The sequence below is a fragment of the Sminthopsis crassicaudata genome, chromosome 1 (genome assembly GCF_048593235.1).
Source record: "Sminthopsis crassicaudata isolate SCR6 chromosome 1, ASM4859323v1, whole genome shotgun sequence".
NCBI classification, from domain to species: Eukaryota; Metazoa; Chordata; class Mammalia; order Dasyuromorphia; family Dasyuridae; genus Sminthopsis; species Sminthopsis crassicaudata.
This window is the reverse complement of record NC_133617.1, coordinates 544,379,621-544,402,224: the sequence shown is the minus strand read 5'-3', so window position 1 is coordinate 544,402,224 and position 22,604 is coordinate 544,379,621.

Here is a 22,604-nt window from a genome sequence, read left to right as displayed (position 1 = left end):
ACTCCAAGGAAAACAGGATTAGTGAGGTGGAAAAGGTAAACAACTCCAAGGAAAACAGGATTAATGAGCTGGATAAAGAAATCAGCTCTCTAAAAAATAAAATGGAAAAAAATTCCATAGAAGAAAAACCTCACTTAAAAACGCAATTGGACAATTACAAAAAGATATTAAAAAAAATGAGTGAAGAAAATACAACATTGAAAATTAGACTCAAACAAGTAGAAATGAATGACTCAAGGAGAAACCAAGAGGTAGTCAAACAAAACCAGAGAAATGAAACAATTGAAAAGAATGTCAAGTACCTTACCAGAAAGACAACACACCTGGAAAACAGATCCAGGAGAGACAATTTGAGAATAATCGGACTCCCTGAAAAATGTGAGGAAAAAAAGAGCTTGGACACTATTTTCGAGGAAATTATCAAAGAGAACTGCCCAGACGTTTTGGAACCAAAGGGTAAAATAGACATTGAAAAAATGCATCGATCACCTACTGAAAGGGACCCTAAAATCAAAACGCCAAGAAATATAGTGGCCAAGTTCAAGAACCATCAGACAAAGGAAAAGATATTGGAAGCTGCTAGAAAAAAGCAATTCAGATATGGAGGAGCCACAATAAGGAAAAGGTGAAGGTAACCTATTATATATGAGAGAAAGAAAGGAGGGAGAGGAGCATAGTGTGTATCAATAGACATATTTGATTTATGGTGAAACTTCTTCCACTTCATTGAAAAGTGAAAGGGAAGGAGTAAGCCTCTTCATGAGATGTAGTACCACCACTTTACACTTTTTTATGATATAATTTCCTTACCACCTCTAGTTTCTAGGACAAATTATACATATGTTCTTTACATATTTTTATGGCAGAAGTATAGTTCTCAAGATTTCTTTGTACCTTTTTATAAATCTCTTGAGTTTTGTATTTGAAGATCAAACATTTTATGTAGGTCTGGTTTTTTCATCAAGAATAGATGGAATTCATTTATTTCGTTAAATGTCCATCTTCTTCCCTGGAAAACGATGCTCATTCTTGCTGGGTAAGTTATTCTTGGCTGCATGTCAATTTCCTTAGCCTTTCAGAATATCATGTTCCAGGCCCTTTGTTCTTTTAATGTGGACACTGCTAGATCCTGGGTTATACTTATTGTGGCTCCTCCATATCTGAATTGCTTTTTTTCTAGCAGCTTCCAATGTGTTTTCCTTTGTCTGATGACTCTTGAACTTGGCCACTATATTTCTTGGCATTTTGATTTTAGGGTCCCTTCCAGTAGGTGATCAATGAATTTATTTCAATGTCTATTTTACCCTCTGTTTCTAGAATGTCTGGGCAGTTCTCTTTGATAATTTCCTCGAAAATGGTGTCCAAGCTCTTTTTTTCTTCCCATTTTTCAGGGAGTCAGATTATTCTCAAATTGTCTCTCCTGGATCTGTTTTCCAGGTCTGTTGTCTTTCTGGTAAGGTACTTGACGTTCTTTTCAATTGTTTTATTTCTCTGGTTTTACTTGACTACCTCTTGGTTTCTTCTTGAATCATTCATTTCTACTTGTTCGAGTCTAATTTTCAATGATGTATTTTCTTCACTCACTTTTTTTATATTTTTTTGTAATTGTCCAATTGTGTTTTTATCTTCTATGGAATGTTTTTTCCATTTTATCCATTTCATTTTTTAGAGAGCTGTTTTCTTTATCCAGCTCACTAATCCTGTTTTCCTTGGTGTTGTTTGCCTTTTCTAATGCACTAATTTTGTTTCTCAATGATTTCATCTCTTTATCCACTCTGGATGACTTCCCCAGGCTCTCTTTCCAAGCTACCCTTTCCTTTCCCCATTTCTCTTCTAGCTCTCTTGTGAAAGCCTTTTTGATTTCTTCTATGAGGTTCTTTTGTATTGAGAAGCAGCTCATATCCCCCTTAGGGGATTCCTCTGAGGACAGTCTGTTTTTAGTTTCCTCAGTATTTGAAGTCTACTCTCTCTCCATACAGAAGCTGTCAATGGTTAGAGCCCTTTTGAATTTTTTGTTCATTTTGTCAATGGCAGAATGGAAGAAAACAAATTGACAAGAGAAATAATTGGTCTGTTTTGGGGGGGATGGGGCTGGATGGGGTTAATGGGCTTCCTCTACAGACTGGGTGTAGGGCAGCAGAGAGCCACTAATAGAACAGGGATGGCTGCCTTGAGTCTGTGCTCTGAGGCACAGAGAACTAGTTGAATCACTCCAGGTTGAGGTTGGGGGTGGCCGGATTCCAAGAGACACTAGCTCTCCGGGGTTTTAATTTCTGCCTCCGGTGTTTACACCCTCTCCACTGCTCCTGTCTTGCTGCCAAGACAAAATATCCACACTGGGGTAAAAGTCTTTTTGCAGAAACAGCAGAGATAGTACCCCTCCCTCCTCTGGTGTGAGCTCAAGCAACTGTCTGCCTCCAAGCTGCCATCTTGGCCGGAAGTCCAAGATTTCTATTTAAGATTTTAGCATCAATATTCATTAAGGAAATTGGTCTATAGTTTTCTTTCTCAGTTTTCGATCTACCTGGTTTAGGTATCAGTACCATGTCTGGGTCATATAAGGAATTTGGTAGGACTCTTTCAATCCCTATTTTTTCAAATAGTTTATATAGCATTGGAGTTAGTTGTTCTTTACATGTTTGGTAGAATTCACATGTAAATCCATTTGCTCCTGGGAATTTTTTCCAGAGGAGTTGATAAATAGCTTGTTCTATTTCTTTTTCTGAAATGGGACTATTTAAGCAATTTATCTCCTCCTCTGTTAATCTAGGAAGCCTATATTTTTGGAGGAAGTCATCCATTTCACTTGTTATCAAATTTATTGCCATAAAGTTGGGCAAAGTAACTCATTATTTCTCTAATTTCCTCTTCATTGGTGGAAAGATCCCCGTTTTCATTTGTAAGACTAACAATTTGATTTTCCTCTTTCCTTGTTCCGATCAGATTTACCAAAGGTTTATCTATTTTATTGGCTTTTTCAAAAAACCAACTTTTGGTTTTATTTATTAATTCAATAGTTTTTTTTGTTTTTTTTTTTTTTACTTTAAATATTATTGATTTCTCCTTTTAATTTTAGTATTTCAAGTTTGATTTTTGGTTGGGGGGTTTTAATTTGGTCTTTTTCTAGCTTTTTAAGTTGTAGGCCCAATTCATTAATCTTCTTTTTCTCTATTTTGTTCAAATAAGCCTCTAAAGATATAAAATTTCCCCTTATTACCGCTTTAGCTGCATCCCACAGATTTTGGTATGATGTCTCATTATTGTCATTATCTTGGGTGAAATTATTAATTATTTCTATAATTTGCTGTTTCACCCAGGCATTCTTAAAGATGATATTATTCAGTTTCCAAATACTTTTTTGGTCTATTTACTCCCAACTTCTTATTGAATGTAGTTTTTATTGCATTGTGATCTGAGAAGAAGGCATTTATTATTTCTGCCTTCCTATATTTAATTTTGAGATCTTTATGTCTTAATATATGGTCAATTTTTGTATAGGTTCCATGAACTGCTGAGAAGAAAGTATATTCCTTTCTATCACCATTCAGTTTTCTCCAAAGGTCTATCATACCTAATTTTTCTAATGTTCTATTTACCTTTTTAATTTCTTTCTTATTTGTTTTGTGGTTTGATTTGTCTAAATTTGAGAGTGCAAGGTTGAGATCTCTCACTATTATAGTTTTATGGTCTATTTCTTCTTGCAAGTCTCTTAACTTTTCCTTTAGAAAGTTAGATGCTACACGAATTGGTGCATATGTGTTTAGTATTCGTATGGCTTCATTGTTTATGCTACCTTTTAGCAGGAGATAGTTTCCTTCCTTATCTCTTCTAATTAGATCAATTTCTGCTTTTGCTTGATCTGAGATAAGGATGGCAACTCCTGCTTCTTTGGCTTTACCTAAAGCATAATAGATTCTGCTCCAACCTTTTAACTTTACTCTGTATGTATCTCCCTGCTTTAAGTGTGTTTCCTATAAACAACATATTGTAGGATTCTGACTTTTGATCCAGTCTGCTATCTGCCTCCGTTTGATGGGAGAGTTCATCCAATTCACATTTACAGTTAAAATTACTAATTCTGTATTTCCTGCCATCATATTATCCCCAGATTATGCTTTTGTCCCTTGACCCGCCTGAACCCCTTCTCTAATACTTAATTTATAGACCCCACTTGTGATGCCCAGCCCTCCCTTTTTAGTATCCCTCCCCCTTCTTTTAAGTACCTTCCCTTTTCTTTTATCCTTCTCTTATTCCCCTTTTCCTTTTCCCTTTTCCTTCCCCCCTTTTAATGACATGAGAAAGAATTCTCTGATAAACAAATATGTCAATTATTTACTCTTTGAGCCTACTCTGATGAGAGTAAGATTCACACGATATTTCTCCCCCTCTCTAAATTCCCTCAGATGTGGTAGATTTTCTATGCCTCTTCCTTGGATGTAGTTTCCCTCTTTTTTTATCACTCCTTACCCCTTTTCTGATATTACACCCTTCCCTTTACTACTTCCCTTATTTATGTTATATCAGTAAAATCAAATTATCCATGCAGACTTTCTGTATATCCACAACAGAGATACAGTTCTCAAGAGTTCTTTTTACCTTTTTCTGCTTCTCTTCAGACTTGTGGATGTGGATCAAATTTTTTGTTTAAGACTGTTTTTTTTTTTTTTTTTTCCTTAGAAACAAATGGAATTCCTCTGTTTCATTAAATGACCATCTTCTTCCATGGAAGAAAATGCTAAACTTAGCTGGGTAGTTTATTCTTGGTTGCGATCCTTGATCTTTTGCCTTTCGGAATATCAGGTTCCACAACCTTCGATCTTTTAATGTAGAGGCAGCCAGATCTTGAATGACCCTTATTGTGACACTTTGATATTTGAATTGTTTTTTTTCCAGCTGCTTGCAATATTTTTTCCTTTGTTTGGTAGTTCTGCAGCTTAGTCACAATATTCCATGGACTTCTTTTTTTAGGGTCTTTTTGGACAGTTCTCTTTGATGATTTCCTGTAAAATAGAATCTAGGCTCTTTTTTTGGTCATAGTTTTTGGGAAGTCCAGTGATCCTCAGATTATCTCTGCTAGATCTATTCTCCAGATCTATAGATTTTTCCGGTAAGTATTTGACATTATTCTCCAGTTGTTAATTTTTTTGTTTTGTTTTGGTTTTTTTGGTTTTGTTTTGTTTAACTGATTCTTGGCTTCTCAATGAATCATTCATTTCTATTTGTTCGGTCCTGATTTTTAGTGAGTTATTTTCTTCATTCATATTTTTTAGTTCTTTTTGTATATGTCCAATTTTTTTAAATGAATTATTTTGCTCTATTGAATTTTTTTCCATTTCCTTATTTTTTTTTTTTTTTTGGAGAGTTATTTTCTTTTTCCAATTCAGAAATCCTACTTTCTTGAGAATTTTTTTTATCTTTTCCAATTCAGAAATCCTACTTTCCTGTGATTTTTTAACCTCTTCTAATTCACAAATTTTGTTTCCCTGCACCTCCTGTGAATTCTTTATTTTTTCCAATTCAAATTTCAGGACATTGTTATTCTCTATCATAGCTTCTCTTTCCTTTCCCCATTTTTCTTCAAACTCTCTTAACTTTTTAGTACTGTCTTCTAGGAGAGTTATGTGATGTTAGGCAGGTATCATTCCCCTTTAGGCTGTTATCTGCTGACTCTCTGCTGTTAACTTTCTCGGGGTTGGATACCCGCTCTTTCTCTGTGTAGAAGGAATCAATCATTCTCTTCAGCTTCTTACTCATTGTTAAAAATCTGTTGGGGTCTGCCCTTGGGGTAAGAAGTTTATTTATTTATTTATTTACCAGCTTCCTTCCAGCCTGGATGGATGCAGCGGGTCCTGTGCCTGAGCTAAGAGGGAGCTCTGGGAGAGAGTTCCCCTCTCCCCCCCCCTCCCCGGAAATGCCTCAGAAGTGTTTAGCACAGCTGCACTGTGAGCAGTGCCCAGTGAAGGACCCCACTGTGTGGCCTAGAGACTGCCCTGAGGTTTAAGGCTGAACAATGAAGTCACTAACCCCAGCCAATGCGTCCAGTGGGGTATGGATATCAGCAGCTGATGTGGAAAGCCGCCACACTCAAACTGGAAGTTTCTGCCCGGAAACCTTGGTCCCTATTTCAAAGGTTCCACTTCTCTGGGAATTCTGGGGCTGCTAGAGTTCCACTGCTTGAGGCTGAGCCCGGCACTATGTGGATTAGATTTTGCCTCAGGCTATGTCCCTGCTGTTCAGGCTCTCAACTACTCCAAGGAGAAGCCCCGGGCAGCAGAAAGCAGCTTCACAGCCCTGTGGAGATCTATTAGGTCACTTCTGGATTGGGGTGAATTAAGGATCTGGCTTTATATTTTAAAGTGGCTTGATTTCTCTTCTGAACTGCTGTTTTATAAGCAGAGAAGAGCTATCAGCTTATGCCAGATTCCTCTATCTAAGTGGCTTCTCTGATCCTAGAGTTCTCCCCAGCCCAATCAGTGCAGTGTGTTTGCACCTAACCTTGTCTGTGCTGGCCTTTTTTTTTTTTTCCTCTCCTTGGAACCGACCTTTTCTGTTGAAATTCCAGATTCTATTCAGCTGGTAAGTTGTGCTTCTAATCCTTGTGGTTTTTATCAATCCAGCATTATTTTTGAGGCTGATTTAACTAATTAATAATGAGGGAAGAAGGGAGCTTACAAATTTGCATGTATTTTCTCTGCCATGTTGGCTCCGCCCCTGATTTGTCATTATTTCTTAGTCAGTGCCAAATAGTTTTGATGATTACAGCTTCATAATATAGTTTGTGATCAAGTATTGCTGTCATCTTCCTTTTTATTTCTTTTCACTAATTCCCTTGGTGTTCTTGATCTTCTTTTATTACTTCTGAATTTTATTGTTGTTTTTTTTTCCCTTTATATGTCAAAAATTTTTATAGTGTGATTGATTTGGCACTAAAGTAAATTAGTTTATGTAGAATTGCCATTTTTGTATTGCCTTAGCTTACCCAGAGCAACTGATATATTTCCAAGTGTTTACATAGATTTTTTTTTTTTTTGTTAAAAGTATGTTATAATTGTGTGCATATATTTCCTTGGGATATAGACCTCCAAGTATTTTACATTGTTTATAATAATTTTAAATGGAATTCCTCTTTTATCTCTTGCTTCTGATTTTTGCTCATTACATATAAAAAAAGTGATGATTTCCAATTTGCTTACATCCTGCAATTTCGCTAAAGTTGTCAATTATTTCAAATAATTTTTAAGTTAATTCTCTAGAGTGCTATAGATATACCATCATCACATTTGGAAAGATTATTAGTTTTATTTCTATATTGCATATTCTAATTCCTTCAACTTCTTCCCACCACTTACCATTTCCAAAGGTAGCACTTCTAGTCCTATATTAAATTATAGTGGCCATATAGTTATCCTTACTTCATTGCTGATCTTATTGGAAAAGTTTCTAGCTTATTCCTATTAAAGATAATGCATGGTAATGGCTTTAGACAGATAGTGCTTGTCATTGTAAGGAAAATTCCCTTTATTCCTATGCTCTTTACTGTTTTTAATAAGAATGGGTGTTTTATTTTGTCTAAAGGTTTTTCAGCATCTATTGAGATAAGCTTATGATTTATAATGGTTTTCTTATTGACATTTTCAATTGTGCTGAGAGTCCTTTTTATATTGAAAAAAACACTACATTCCTGATATAAGTCCCACACACTTACAATGTATACTCCTTATGATATATTGCTATAATCAGCTTGGAAGTATTTTGTTCGGAGCTTTTACAGTGATCTGAGTGGAATGAGTAGAGACAGGACAATACTATACATACTAACAATAAACTTATGTGCTGATCAATTATGATAAACTTGGTATTTCTCAGTAATACAATGATCCAAGAAACTTACAGTAGACTTTCAATGGAAAGTACTGTCCTCATCCAGAAAAAAAAAAGACCTATAAAAATAGAAGGTAGATCAAATAATTCTGTTTTCTTTTTTTTTTTCTTGCCCTTTTTGTGATTCCCCCCCCCCCTTTGGTTCTGATTTTTTTTCACAGCATGATAAATATGAAAATATATATTTTGTAAAACAATTGCATCTGGAAAGCTTTATCTGATTGCTTGGTCTATTGGAGATGAGGTTAAGTAAGGGGAAAGGAAGAAAAAATTGCAACTCAAAATCTTCCAAAAATGATTATTTAAACCTATCTTAAATGCAACTGAAAAAGTAAAATACTATTAAGAAAAAGAAACAAAAAATTTCATATTAAAATCCATTAGGAAAACTGGTCTATGTGAAGTCTGTGCTAGCTCCCTGGAGGGCTTCAGGGTCAGCCACAGTCAGGATAAGTAAAAGTCCTTGGTCTTTAGGGAAAAAAGTGAAAAAAGCAGGCAAACTGCCATGAGGCTTGCCAATGATGTATCTTGGATTCTGGAATCCAAAGTCACCATTTTCTCTCCGCCTTGTCTTGCTGCAAAATGACTCTCTGGCCCCTCTTTTACCCCATCCTCAAATCCTTGTCTATGATTATCTTAACAACAAACATTCAGTAAGCACCAAACAGTGAGAAGAGCCATTTATCAAAAAAATATTCTAATAGAGTCATTGTCTCACATAGAATATGTAACTAGCCTTAAGTGCTTGGTTGTCTGATTCAAGTATACCTTTTCATATTTCCATACTCTACAAGTCTACAATTTTCTTTCTCTGTTTTAGATCTCCTTTAGTTAGTTATCTGAACCATAACAATGTCATAGAAAGAGATAGATACAACTTCTCTTTCACCTAATTTTTCCTATATCTTTTTAGTATTGAAATTAATGTTTCTTTATATGTTTGATAGATCGCTGATGAATTTCCTAGGGAAAAATCCCTTGGACCAAATGGGCTAATTAGTTTTCTTTATTCTATTTACTGATCTAATAATCTAGGTAGGGTATATTTTAATAAATATTTATCAATTTTGCTCAGATTGTCAGATTTATTAGTATATGATTGGACAAAATATTTCCTAATGTTTAAGTTTTTTCTTCCTTGGTGGTGCTTTCATAATTTTCATTTTTATATTGTTTATTTGGTTTTCTTTATTTTTTTAAAAGTTAAGTTTTTTTTTCTTTTCTTTTCTTTTTTAAAAAAACCAATTAATGAATCCTTTATCTATCTTATCCTTTTTTAAAAAATAAAACCAGCTTTTTATTTTTATAAAATTAGCTTGAGTGTTTTCTTTCAATTTAATGAATTTCACTTTTATTTTGGGGATTTTCAACTTGATAGTTAAGTAGGGGTTTTTATTTGTTGTTGTTGTTTTTTAGTTCCATGCTCAAGTAATTGATCTGTTCTTTTCTTTTCCCATTTTATTGATGTAAGAATTTAGAGAAATAAAAGGTCCCCTAAATACTACTTATGATGCATCTCATGAATTTTGTAATATTGTTATTCTCTTTAAGTAAATTATGGTTTTTTAAAAAATGTTTTGTTATTTTTTTTAACAATTAATACTCGATTTTTGAGTTCCCAGTTAAATTTATTGGTTTGATAAGCATGCATCCAATATTTCTGCCTTTCTTCTGAGAATTTTATTCTTTAATGCATGGTTAATTGCATGGTGCTGAGAAAATAAATATTCCTTTCTGCCATAAATATGTAGAAAGAACACATGTATAATTTGTTCTAGAAACTAGAGGTGGAAAGGAAATTATATCAGAAAAAAGAGTAAAGTGGTGGTACTACATCTCACAAAGAGGAAAAGGTAACCTATTACATCTGAGAGAACAAATGGAGGGGGATGAACATAGTGTGTATCATATTCTCATTAGAATTGCCCTAAAGAGAAAAATATAGACTTATTTGATTTATGGTAAAACTCCTTCCACTTCATTGAAAAGTAGGAGGGGAAAAGTGAAAAGTGAAGGAGTAAGTTAAGGGAAAGGAAATACAGAAATTGTGAGGAAAAGGGGTAAAATAGGGGGAGAAACTCTAAGGTGGGGAAGGATACTAACAAGGGAGGGCTGTGAAAAGCAAGTGATCTTCACAAGTTTAATAGTGTGGAGGGGGGTAATCAGAAAGGAAAAGAGAAAAGCATAAGCAGGGGTTAACATGATGGCAAGCAATACAGAATTAGTAATTTTAACCATAAATATGAATGGGTAAACTCCCCCATAAAGAGGAAGCAGTTAGCAGACTGGATTAAAAGGCAGAATCCTACAATATGTTGTTTACAGGAAACACACCTGAAACAGGGTGATACATACAGAATAAAGGTAAAAGCTTGGAGCAGAATCTACTATGCTTTAGGTGAAGCCAAAAAAGCAGGGGTAGCCATTCTCATCTCAAATCAAGCAAAAGCAAGAACTGATCTAATTAAAAGAGATAAGGAAGGGCACTATATCTTCCTAAAGGGTACCATAGATAATGAAGAAATATCAATATTAAACATATATGAATTGGGCTTACAACTAAAAATGCTAGAAAGGGAACAAATTAAAAACACAAAACTTGACATTCTAAAAATAAAAGGAGAGATTAATAAAATTGAAAGTAAAAAACAAAAAAACAAAAACAAAAAAAACTATTGAATTAATTAATAAAGCTCAGAATTGATTCTAAGAAAAAAACCAACAAAATAGACAAGCCCTTAGTAAATCTGATTAAAAAAAGGAAAGAGGAAAAGCAATCGTTAGTCTTAAAAATGAAAAGGGAGAACTCACCACTAATGAAGAGGAAATTAGAACAATAATTAGGAGTTACTTTACCCAACTTTATGCCAATAAATTTAATAACTTAAATGAAATGGAAGAATACCTTCAAAAATATAGCTTGCCCAAATTAACAGAGGTAGAAGTAAATAGTCTAATTAGAAATAGAACAAGCTATTAATTAACTCCCTAAGAAAAAGTCCCCAGGACCAGATGGATTTACATGCGAATTCTACCAAACATTTAAAGAACAATTAACTCCAATGCTATATAAACTATTTGAAAAAATAGGGATTGAAGGAATCTTATTAAATTCCTTTTATGACACAGATATGGTATGATACCTAAACAAGGTAGGTTGAAAACAGACAAAGAAAATTATAGACCAATCTCCCTAATGAATATTGATGCTAAAATCTTAAATAAGATATTAGCAAAATGACTTCAGAAAATCATCCCCAGGATAATACACTTTGATCAAGTAGCATTTATATCAAGAATGCAGGGCTGGTTTAATATTAGGAAAACTATTAGTATAATTGACCATATTGATAATCAAATTAATAAAAACCATATGATCATCTCAATAGGTGCAGAAAAAGCATTTGATAAAATCCAACATCCATTCCTACTAAAAATGCTTGAGAGTATAGGAATAAATGGACTATTCCTTAAAATAATAAGTAACATATATTTAAAACTGTCAGTAAACATCATATGTAATGGGGATAAAGTGGAACCTTTCCCAGTAAGATCAGGAGTGAAACAAGGTTGCCCACTATCACCATTACTATTCAATATTATATTAGAAACACTAGCCTCAGCAATAATAGCCAAGAAAGAGAGTAAAGGAATTAGAGTAGGTAGTGAGGAAACCAAACTTTTGCTCTTTGCAGATGATATAATGGTATACTTAGAGAACCCCAAAGATTCTGCTAAAAAGCAATTAGAAATAATTCATAACTTTAGCAAAGTTGCTGAGGCTGAGGGGCTGGAAAAGGGAGTGAGGGTGGTCAGAAGATAAATACTGGAGAGGAGGGAAGGGGGAAAAATAAAGAGAAAAGTATAACTTGGGGAAAATAAGATGTTGGGAAATGCAGAATTAGTAATTTTAACTGTGAGTGTGAATGGGATGAACTCTCCAATAAAACAGAAGTGGATTAAAAGCTGGAATCCTACAATATGTTGTTTACAAGAAACACATTTAAAACAGAATGATACATATAGAACAAAAGTAAAAGGCTGTAGCAGAATCTATTATTCTTTCCCTGAAATAAAAACTCAGGGATAGCAATCTTGATCTCAGATCAAGCAAAATAAAAAAAGTAACCTAATTAAAAGAGATAAGAAAAAATTGATATTACTTCATTGTCTATGATACCTTGGCAAGATATAGTTTCCAAGAAAATTGGAAATGTGCAAGGTTAGCAAGAGCTTTAAGTGCAAAAATGGGGAGTTTATAGTTCAATGCAGAGATCACTTTTCGGTATTGTTTCCAGATGACTTCTGATTGCTTCAGAAACTGCTGTGGGTATTGTAAAGTGTGCTTTTATCAGCAAATTTAATGAAGTGCCAACAGTGTGTATAGATCTAGTCATGCTTTTTACCTTGTTAGCAGCCACCAAACCCCAACAAAACTACATATTATATTATAATGATTCTGTTTATTATATTATTATAATGATTTCATTGCTAGAAAATGGGCCTTATTCTTTTCCCACTTGTTGGTTTATTCATCAGAGTTCAATTAAAGTAAAACCAAAGTGTCATACTTTACTATTTTGGATTGATTTCATTCAAAATCCTATATAGTATCATGCTGTGTGGATAGTCATGACAGTATGCCAAAGAAGCCAAAATGGAAGAAAAGTTTTTAATCCTCCTCCAACTAGCATACCAAGCAAAACATCTAGTAAATCACAAAACAAATATAAATTCTCCCAATGGCTTTCTACAGAAAAGAGCATATCAGCTTCTATCATTAGCCAACCTGTACATCAAAAGGAAAATATAACACTATTATTTTTTAACAGCAATTCTGATCAGTTTCTGACAATGCCAGATGGTGCTAACAAAGACATAACTCAAGAAAATTCTGTATTTAAACCCAAATCATGAAAGAAATATTTGCTGGAAATTGGTAAGTTTAAAATTTGTGGAAAAAGAATTGACTACATTATTTGACTTTGTGTGCTTAGAATATTAACCTTTAAAGCAGCAAATGCTATGCTACCAGAATGAGCAATGCCACCCATGACACCTCAATATTTATTTAGAAACTCAAATAATTCATGGTAAATAACCATATTTTTTTCTGTGGAACAACTTTTAGCTGTTTATCAGATCAAGTAGCAACAGATATCTTGAATTTCTTATTTGGAAAATGTGATGGATTATGAAAACCTCTTCATTCTTGGCAAAGTAACAGTTTATTTTTTTCAAATAGAGAGAAATGAAAGCAGAATCCCTTTGGCTTTGTTAAATTATGCTTCCAGAACATAAAACAAAATCTTAAAGCTTCTTCTATAGAAAATATACTTGGAAAGCTGAGAAATATTTAATATGAAGGTATCCTCCCAAATGTTCTGTTTTATAAAAACGTCTGAAACTTTTATTTAATCTACCAAAGCATTAAAGAGAAATGAACTTTGCTAAAAATAAAAGCTACAAGTTTATCACAATGAAGAATAATCCTTGAGGATGTATTTGATGTAATTAGAATTTTAAAATAAACTATTAAAATGGGACATAATGCATAGTAATTTTCTCAAGAAAATGATAATTTTTAAACCAAGGAAATTTGAAAAGAGTCAACAGAACTGGCCAAATCAGGTCTTTTTTTTTTTTTTTTTTTTTTTTTTTTTTTTTTTTTTTTTTTAAGAATAGCACATGAAGTTGTGAATTATTTTATTGAAGTAGAACAAATTGAAATTTTGTTACAAAATGGTACATTTTATACTATGAAAGTCAGGCAGTGTTAAGTTTAAGGAATGATATCTGATTTCAATTTATCATTTAATTGCTGCAAAAATTATGGGAAAGCATTTAGTATTAGTTTGGCTGGGGGAATAAATGCTTATAGAGTTGTGTAAAATTCAGAAATTTTCCATTTATTGATGTTTTTAATATCAGTTTTAACTTATAACATTTAACTTTGAACAGAATTGTCATGAATTTTGGGCTTTTAAAATATGATGCAATTTTACATGATCATTTCTGCATTATTGGAAAAGAAGCCAAAAGGTCCTTTGAGAGGAGCTTGAGGTCAAGATTTTATTTTGGAATAATTATTGGGATAAAGTCTACATCATGAAAAAATTAGTTACCATGCTATTTTATCCAGAGAATACTTCATGAATTTTTTAAAGGGTACAACCTTTTTAAAAAGAACTATCAATGTTAACTAAACTATTCCCATTTAATTTTGAATTTTACACAATGTATATAGTTCAGGTTTATTACATGCATGAGACTTTTTTTTTGTTTAAAGGCTAGTGTCTTGCTAAATAGAAGAAAAACCTTAGGTTTGTATATTTGAAAGAATATTTTTTTCCCTTATTGAGTCAATACTGATGAGAGTAAAGTTCAAATGAGGCCCGTTGTCCCCCTATCTATCCCACACTGTAACAGGTCTTTTATACCTCTTTGTTAAGGACCATACCCTAGTGCTCTGTAAGGGGCAGGTCAGTTCTCAAAGATACTCCACAGCAGTGAACATCTGAAGAAGTTGCAAAGCAGTTTTTACTGACACAGGTGTTGATTGTGGACTGGGAAAATAAATTGGAGGCAGAGGGAAGAGGAGAGAGGTCAGACAACACATCGACCTCTCAGTGGGCAGGTCAGAGAACAGCAACTGCCTCTCAGTCTCCTTAAATCACCATCATCCTCTCACAAGAAGAGAAGAAAAGGTCTACCAGAAGTAAATCTGAATTACATATTGTGTTCCCAACACCTCTTCATGCGAAATAATTTACCCCATTCTTATTCTCATTTGTGTACCAAGTATACTTCTCTTCCATTCTTTAATTTTTCTATCATTAACTCAGCTGAATCTTATAATCGTACCCTCTGTCTATTTATATTCCCTCTGATATTGATATATTTTTTAAAAATAAAAAAGTATCCTCTTTACATGAAGAAATGTAAACAATTTAGTTCTATTGAATCCCTTACATTTCCATTTCTTTCTTTCTTTTTTTTTTTTTTTTTTTTTGCTTATATTTCTCTTGGGCATTGGTATTGGAAATCAAATGTTTTATTTTGTTCTGGTCTCCTTATGAAAACTTGATATCCTTCTATTTCACTGAATGGCCTTTATTTACTTTGATGCAGTATGCTTAATTTCATGGATATGTGATTGTTGGTTTTAGTACTGGTTCCTATGCCTTCCAGAATATTGTGTTCCATAAACTCTGACACTTTAATGCTGAGCTGCTAAGTCCTGTGTAATCCTGATTATGTTTTCTTGATATTTGAATGTTTTTTTTTTTTTTTCTAGCTACTTGCACTATTTTTTTTTCCCTTTATGTGATAGTTCAGAGATTTGGCTATAGTACTCCTTGGAGTTTTTATTTAGGGATTTCTTTCCTGAAGTGATCAGTTGATTCTATCAAGATCTATTTTGTCTTCTGGTTTCTGAACTTCAAGGCACTTTTCCTTGATATCCTTTCCAGATTTCTTGAAAGATTCTGTCCAGATTCTGCTTTTGATTCTGCTCTTCAGGTAGTCCAATGATTCTGATATCTCTCCTGGAAATATTTTGCAGATTGCTTGTATTTTTTGTTTTATATTTTCTTCCATTTTTTTCATTCTTTGAATTTGTTTAATTGATTTTTAAAGGACCATAAAGCTTTCACTTGCCCAATTCTAGCTTTTATTTTTTATTTTTATTTTTTTTAAATTTTGTTTTTTATTAATTTTTATAATTATAACATTTTCTTTGACAGTACATATGCATAGGTAATTTTTTTTCATTATCCCTTATTGTTAGGATTACTAGGTGAGAACTCAGGTTGTATGGACAGTGACAAGGTGAGAATTCAGGTTGTCTGGACAATTACAAGGTGAGAACTCAGGCTGACTTGACAGTTCTCTGGCTCAGACCTGTAAAGGAAGTTTACACCTTAGGAATCCTAGAAGGAGCAAGCTCATTGGTTGAAGTGATTCTTCCCAGAAGCCCTTGTATTATCCCACGCCCATTCTCTGGGAGGATAAAAGAGGCAACATTGGGCCTAGACAAGCAGTCTGCCTGGGGAAGGACAAGAGCTGGAGGAGATTCAGAGCCAGGATTCAAGGAGAAGTCTCTGCATTACAGCAGGCCTGACAGGGCTCTCTGCAGGAAGGGAAGTCACTTCTCTGGACAAGAGTTAACAGCAACTGTCTGGAGACAACGGTTCACTACAGGAAGAAGAATCTGTCTGAGAGATTTGAGTAGACACAGCAGATCTCTTCCCAGAGAGCGATCTGGCAGCTTCTGGAGACGACAGCTCGCTACACCTTATACTCCCTTCTGTTCCGAGTTTTTCCTCTCCTTCCCTCCACCCCCTCCCCTAGATGGGAGGCATTCACATACATATTAAATATCATATAGTATATCCTAGATACAATATATATGTGCAGAACCAAATTTTGTTGTTGTTGTTGTTGCAAAGGAAGGATTGTATTTGCAAGGTAAAATAATCTGGGAAAAGAAACAAAACAAAACAAAAACAAAAACAAAAACAAAAAAACAATGCTCACAGTTTACACTCATTTCCCAGTGTTCCTTTTCTGGATGTAGCTGATTCTGTCCATCATTGATCAATTGGAATTGGATTAGCTCTTCTCTATGCTGAAGATATCCACTTCCATCAGAATATATCCTCATACAGTTTCATTGTTGAAGTGTATAATGATCTCCTAGTTCTGCTCATTTCACTCAGCATCAGTTGATGTAAGTATCTCTAAGCCTCTCTGTATTCCTCCTGTTGGTCATTTCTTACAGAACAATAATATTCCACAACATTCATATACCATAATTTACCCAACCATTCTCCAATTGATGGACATCCATTCATTTTCCAGTTTCTAGCCACTATGAAAAGGGCTGACACAAACATTTTGGCACATACAGGTCCTTTCCCTTCTTTAGTATTTCCTTGGGATAGTAGCACTGCAGGGTCAAAGGGTATGCACATTTTGATAACTTTTGGGGCATAATTCCAGATTGGTCCCCAAAATGGTCGGATTCTCTCACAACTCCACCAACAATGCATCAGTGTCCCAGTTTTCCCACAGCCCCTCCAACATTCATCTTTATTTGTTCCTGTCATCTTAGCCAATCTGACAGGTGTGTAATGATATCTCAGAGTTGTCTTAATTTGCATTTCTCTGATCAATAGTGATTTGGAACACTCTTTCATATGAGTGGAAATAGTTTTAATTTCATCATCTGAAAATTGTCTGTTCATATCCTTTGACCATTTATCAATTGGAGAATGGCTTGATTTCTTTTAAATTAAAGTCAATTCTCTGTATATTTTGGAGATGAGGCCTTTATCAGAACCTTTAAATGTAAAAATGTTTTCCCAATTTGTTACTTCCCTTCTAATCTTGTTTGCATTAGTTTTGTTTGTGCTAAAACAATTTAATTTGGTATAATCAAAATTTTCTATTTTGCAATCAATAATGGTCTCTAGTTCTCCCTTGGACACAAACTCCTTCCTCCTCCACAAGTCCGAGAGGTAAACCATCCCATGTTCCTCCAATTTATTTATGATTTTGTTCTTTATGCCTAAATCTTGGACCCATTTTGATCTAATCTTAGTATGTGGTGTTAAATGTGTGTCCATGCCTAGTTTCTGCCATACTAATTTCCAGTTTTCCCAGCAGTTTTTGTCAAATGATGAATTCTTATCCCAAAATTTGGGATCTTTGGGTTGGTCAAACACTAGATTGCTATTTTTATTTACTATCTTGCCCTGTCAACATAACCTATGCCACTGATCAACTAGTCTATTTCTTAGCCAATACCAAATGGTTTTGGTGACTGCTGCTTTATAATATAGTTCTAGATCAGGTACAGCTAGACCACCTTCATTTAATTTTTTTTTTTCATTACTTCCCTTGAAATTCTTGACCTTTTGTTGTTCCATATGAATTCTGTTGTTATTTTTTCTAGGTCATTAAAATAGTTTCTTGGGAGTCTGATTGGTATAGCACTAAATAAATAGATTAGTTTAGGGAATATTGTCATCTTAATTATATTTGCTCGGCCTATTCAAGAGCACTGAATGTCTTTCCAATTATTTAAATCTGACTTTATTTTTGTGGCAAGTGTTTCATAATTTTGCTCATATAATGCCTGACTCTCCTTTGGTAGATATATTCCCAAATATTTTATACTATCGACCGTTATTTTAAATGGAATTTCTCTTTGTATCTCTTGCTGTTGGATTGTGTTAGTAATGTATAAAAATGCTGAGGATTTATGTGGATTTATTTTGTATCCTGTAACTTTGCTAAAATTCTGAATTATTTCTAATAGCTTTTTAGCAGAGTCTTTGGGGTTCTCTAAGTATACCATCATGTCATCTGAAAAGAGTGATAATTTGATTTCCTCATTTCCTACTCTAATTCTTTGAATCTCTTTTTTGGTTCTTATTGACAAGGCTAGAGTTTCTAGTACTATATTGAATAGTAATGGTGATAGTGGGCAACCTTGTTTCATTCCTGATCTTACACGGAAAGGTACTAGTTTATTGCCATTACATATGATGTTTACTGAAGGTTTTAAATATATGCTCCTGATTATTTTAAGGAATAGTCCATTTATTCCTATACTCTCAAGCGTTTTTAGTAGGAATGGATGTTGGATTTTATCAAATGCTTTTTCTGCATCTATTGAGATGATTGTATGGTCTTTATTAATTTGATTATTAATATGGTCAATTATGCTAATAGTTTTCCTAATATTAAACCACCAACTCTAGCTTTTAAAGAGATGTTTTCATCAATTAGATTTTGTACTTATTTTACATCAGGCCAATTGTATTCTTTAAGGAGGTATTTTCTTCATTGATTTTTTTGTATCTTCATTTCTATTTGATCAGTTCAATAATTTAACCAGTTTTTTTCAACCTGTTTGACTATTCAGAAAAAAAAAAATTACTAATTCTCTTGCATAACTTTTTTTCTTCATTTTTTTCTAGAATGTTTCTTATATGTATTTCAAGCTCCTTTTTGATCCCTTCCATTAATTCTTTCTGAGTTTGAGGCCATTTTCTTTTTATTTGGGGGGTTTGGCCCATAGGTATTTTGGTATTGTTTTCCTCTTTTGAGTTTGCTTATTGGTTTTCTTTGCAATCCTAATAACTTTTTTTTTTTTTTGTGGCCAGATACTTTTTTGTTGTTTTTGATTATTTTTTGTTCTTTTCCCTTTTTTTTTTTTTAATTTGAGCTGTTCTCCCTGGTTGGGAGGGTCATTGAGTTAGGCTTCTTGTGCCAGTGGTTGCAGGTTCTGACTATTTACCTGGGGCTGCACTGATGTTTCCCTGAAGTCTGCTTGAGACACTTGTGTCTGATGTCATGTTGAGAGGATAAGGCTGTATTTTGCTATCATTGCTGGAGACTGAATAAGTCTAGCAGCTTATTTTGTGCTTTGCCCAGATCCTAGTGATATTGCCTCATGAATACAGAGCATCAATAAGGTGTGGCATTTTACTGCTTCACTGCACTGAGGTTCAGGATGTCTCACTGTTGTGCTACAAGTTTTTTGGAATGCTTTCTGTCTTAGAGTAAATTCCCTTTTTACTTTTTTTTTCTTGCTGTTCTTCCAAGTTTCTTGGGATCAAATTTGCTTAGCCCATCTTTTGCTGCTTCTGCTGTTACAGGATTTTTTTTGGGGGGGTGCTATTTTATGATTGTTTGGAAGTGAATACAGGAGAGTTGTGGAGATTTATTGCCTATTCTATCATCTTGGATCCTAGAAGTCCCTTGAGAGGAATAATCATAACTTAGCACTTTGCTGTCATTTGAGGTGAAATCTTGTAGGACCTGTCTGATAGTATTTTAAGTTTAGATTTCAGTTATGATTGTCTACATTGTCATAAGAAGAAAAATCTACTATTCAAGAGGGCTGCTATGTGCTGCCCACAGGGAATGCAGTCTGGGTGAATAGAATGTCTATTCCTGGCAAAGACTGATAAATGACTTTGTCATAGTCAAAGATAGGATTCTTTTGAGGAATTTCCTCAGCATATAATTAATATTTTAACAGGAATATTTCCCACTCAGTTACATCCTGAGTTTGACTTTGGTACTTTATAAATGGAAGTGGGATTCTGCATAATTGACTGTTCTGGGAATTTAACAATGACTCCTACTTGAAATAAAACAAAACTAAGAATGATTTATCCTTGTATATCTGTGTTGAGTCATCCTGTGTTTTCAGGATTGGGTTGAGACAGATAGGTGGTGCAGTGGTTAGAGCACCAGTCCCGAAGTCAAGAGGACCTGAGTACAAATCCAGCCTCAGACACTTAATACTTCATAGTGTTAAAAAAAAAAAAAAAAAAAAAAAAAAAAAAAGATTGGGGCTGGATATTTTGATGCTGTAACAACAATGTCCTTGCTTCTTCCTTCATCACAATTTTTTTTATTATCAGAGTAGGCAAACTATTAGTTAACAATTCAGAAATCTTTAATAGTAATCTACTATGTTACACAGTAAATGGGAAATATATCATTATTTTAAAATGAAGTTTTTGTTATTCCCTGGCCTAAGTCAGAGTTAAATAAATGCTTGAATTTATCATATGAAGAACATTCAGTCTGTGAAGCATCACGCTTTTTTGAGAATGATATGGGAATAATTAGATATGTCCTGAAAGATAGAGGTTCTGTGTAATTAATTCTCAATTCATTAATTAGACTGAATAATTATAAGTAAACTGATAATCTGAAGATTATGTAATCTTATATATATGTATATTATATACTATATGCATATATTTTGAAGATATGAAGAAGAGAGATGATCTCTCTTAACAAGCAAAGATAAAATAGATCTCTGAATGCTTAAATAACTTTAGAAAAGGGGATACCCTTGACAAATCAAAATAAGTTATAATTGCTGAAATTAATGAAGAGGTGGACATATTAATGAGGATATGATCTAACAGTCAACAGCTCACACTGCTGAGAACATGGACTGATCATGAGTCTAAAATGTCTCAAGCAATCTGGACAATGAAATGCATTTCAACTTAGAGACATGAGTTAAAAATTCAGAAATGTGTACCAAATTATTTTGCAAAAGATTTTTTAAAAATCACCTGTAATTCTTCTGACTTAGATCCAGAGGAGCAAATCCATTGGAAAGAAAGAGATGACTCCAGAGCTGTCTGAGGACTATCTAGGGGGAAATATTTCAAGGTACTAGATTGGTACAAGGGACATTTGAGCTTAAGATGAAATGTGCTGATTAGCTGAATATATTGGCATTGGCTTACCTGGTTGCAAAGAGTATTGCTGCTATTTGGTATCAATGATCATTTTTATAACATTTTGATCTTTTGTTTGATGATATTTATGTTTAATGACTTTGCTTGATATGTACATCTGCCCTCTAATCCATGATGTGTCTTGTAAGTAGCTTCATCTATAACATGCCTTAATTTGCATATATAGGATCTATTTTACCATGTTGTCTTCTAGGAGAAATGCATGAGATCGTGACTCTATATCCCATATAAGATGGGATTATTATTTATGGCAATTGATTTTTTTATTGTGAGTTTTTAAATCTCCTAATTTATAGCTTCTAATTTGACACTAAAAACAGGAATTAAGATGATGCATATAAGAATAAAACTGTAATATAAGACTGAATGGGATGCTAAACTATACACATTTTATTTTGTTGTTCAGTCATTTGTCTAAATATGCTTTGGGCCAAATGGGCAAATTATTGGAAGTTTTGTTGACTCAGTGACCCACTGTTCCCATCCCTTCTTGTTTATCAGTGTGAGAGGAGGCATCAACCAGACCCTTGATATTTGTTACATAGCCAGACCCTTACCTGTAACTTTTACACCTACCTCCAAATTGGCATATTCTTGTAACCTTGAGGAACTGAGGTGCAATGGCTCAAGGCATTTTGCTGTCATTGACATATCAACATTGCCTTAGTTATCAATAAAAGCTGGTTCCAATTTAAACTGGTGCTAATCTTTAATGATCAGCTTATCAAAGTGTTGTTAGCTTGAAAAATTTATAATAAACTACTTTTGAGTCTCTTTGTCTTAAGTTTTGCCTCATTTATCAAGGTGAATGCCCTAATGAAGATTTTACTTTTCAACAGCAATCCAGTGGAAACCATGCTTATATCACCAGCATCTCCATAAAATATATACCAACACTGTACACAAACATAAGCTCAAAATGGCTACATGAATTAGACGTAAAGGATAATATCATAATAAGTTAGGGGAGTGGGTGGGGAAAAGTCCATAAGAAAACAAAAATAGAATTGTTTATGGAAATTAACATGGATTGTCTTGATTATATAAATATAAAAGACTTTTGCAGAAACAAAACCATTACACCTCTAAACGAAAAAAAGTTAGAAGTGGAAAAATTTTTTCTGCAACTTTCTTTAATCAAAGATCTCATTTCTCAAGATTATAGGAAAATGAGAAAAATTTATAAAAATAAGAGCCATTAAATGGATGACTCTATGAGATATCCAGAATCAGTCAAGAAAAATAAAAAGAAATTTTAAAAATAGAAGAAAATTTCAAACACTTACTTGGGAAAACAACTGACCTGGAAAATAGATGTAGGAGAAACAATATAAGGATTATTAGACTTCCTGAAAACCACTGTGAAAAAAGAGAGCCTAGACATTATTTTCCAGGAAATCATTAAAGAGAACTGCCCTGATG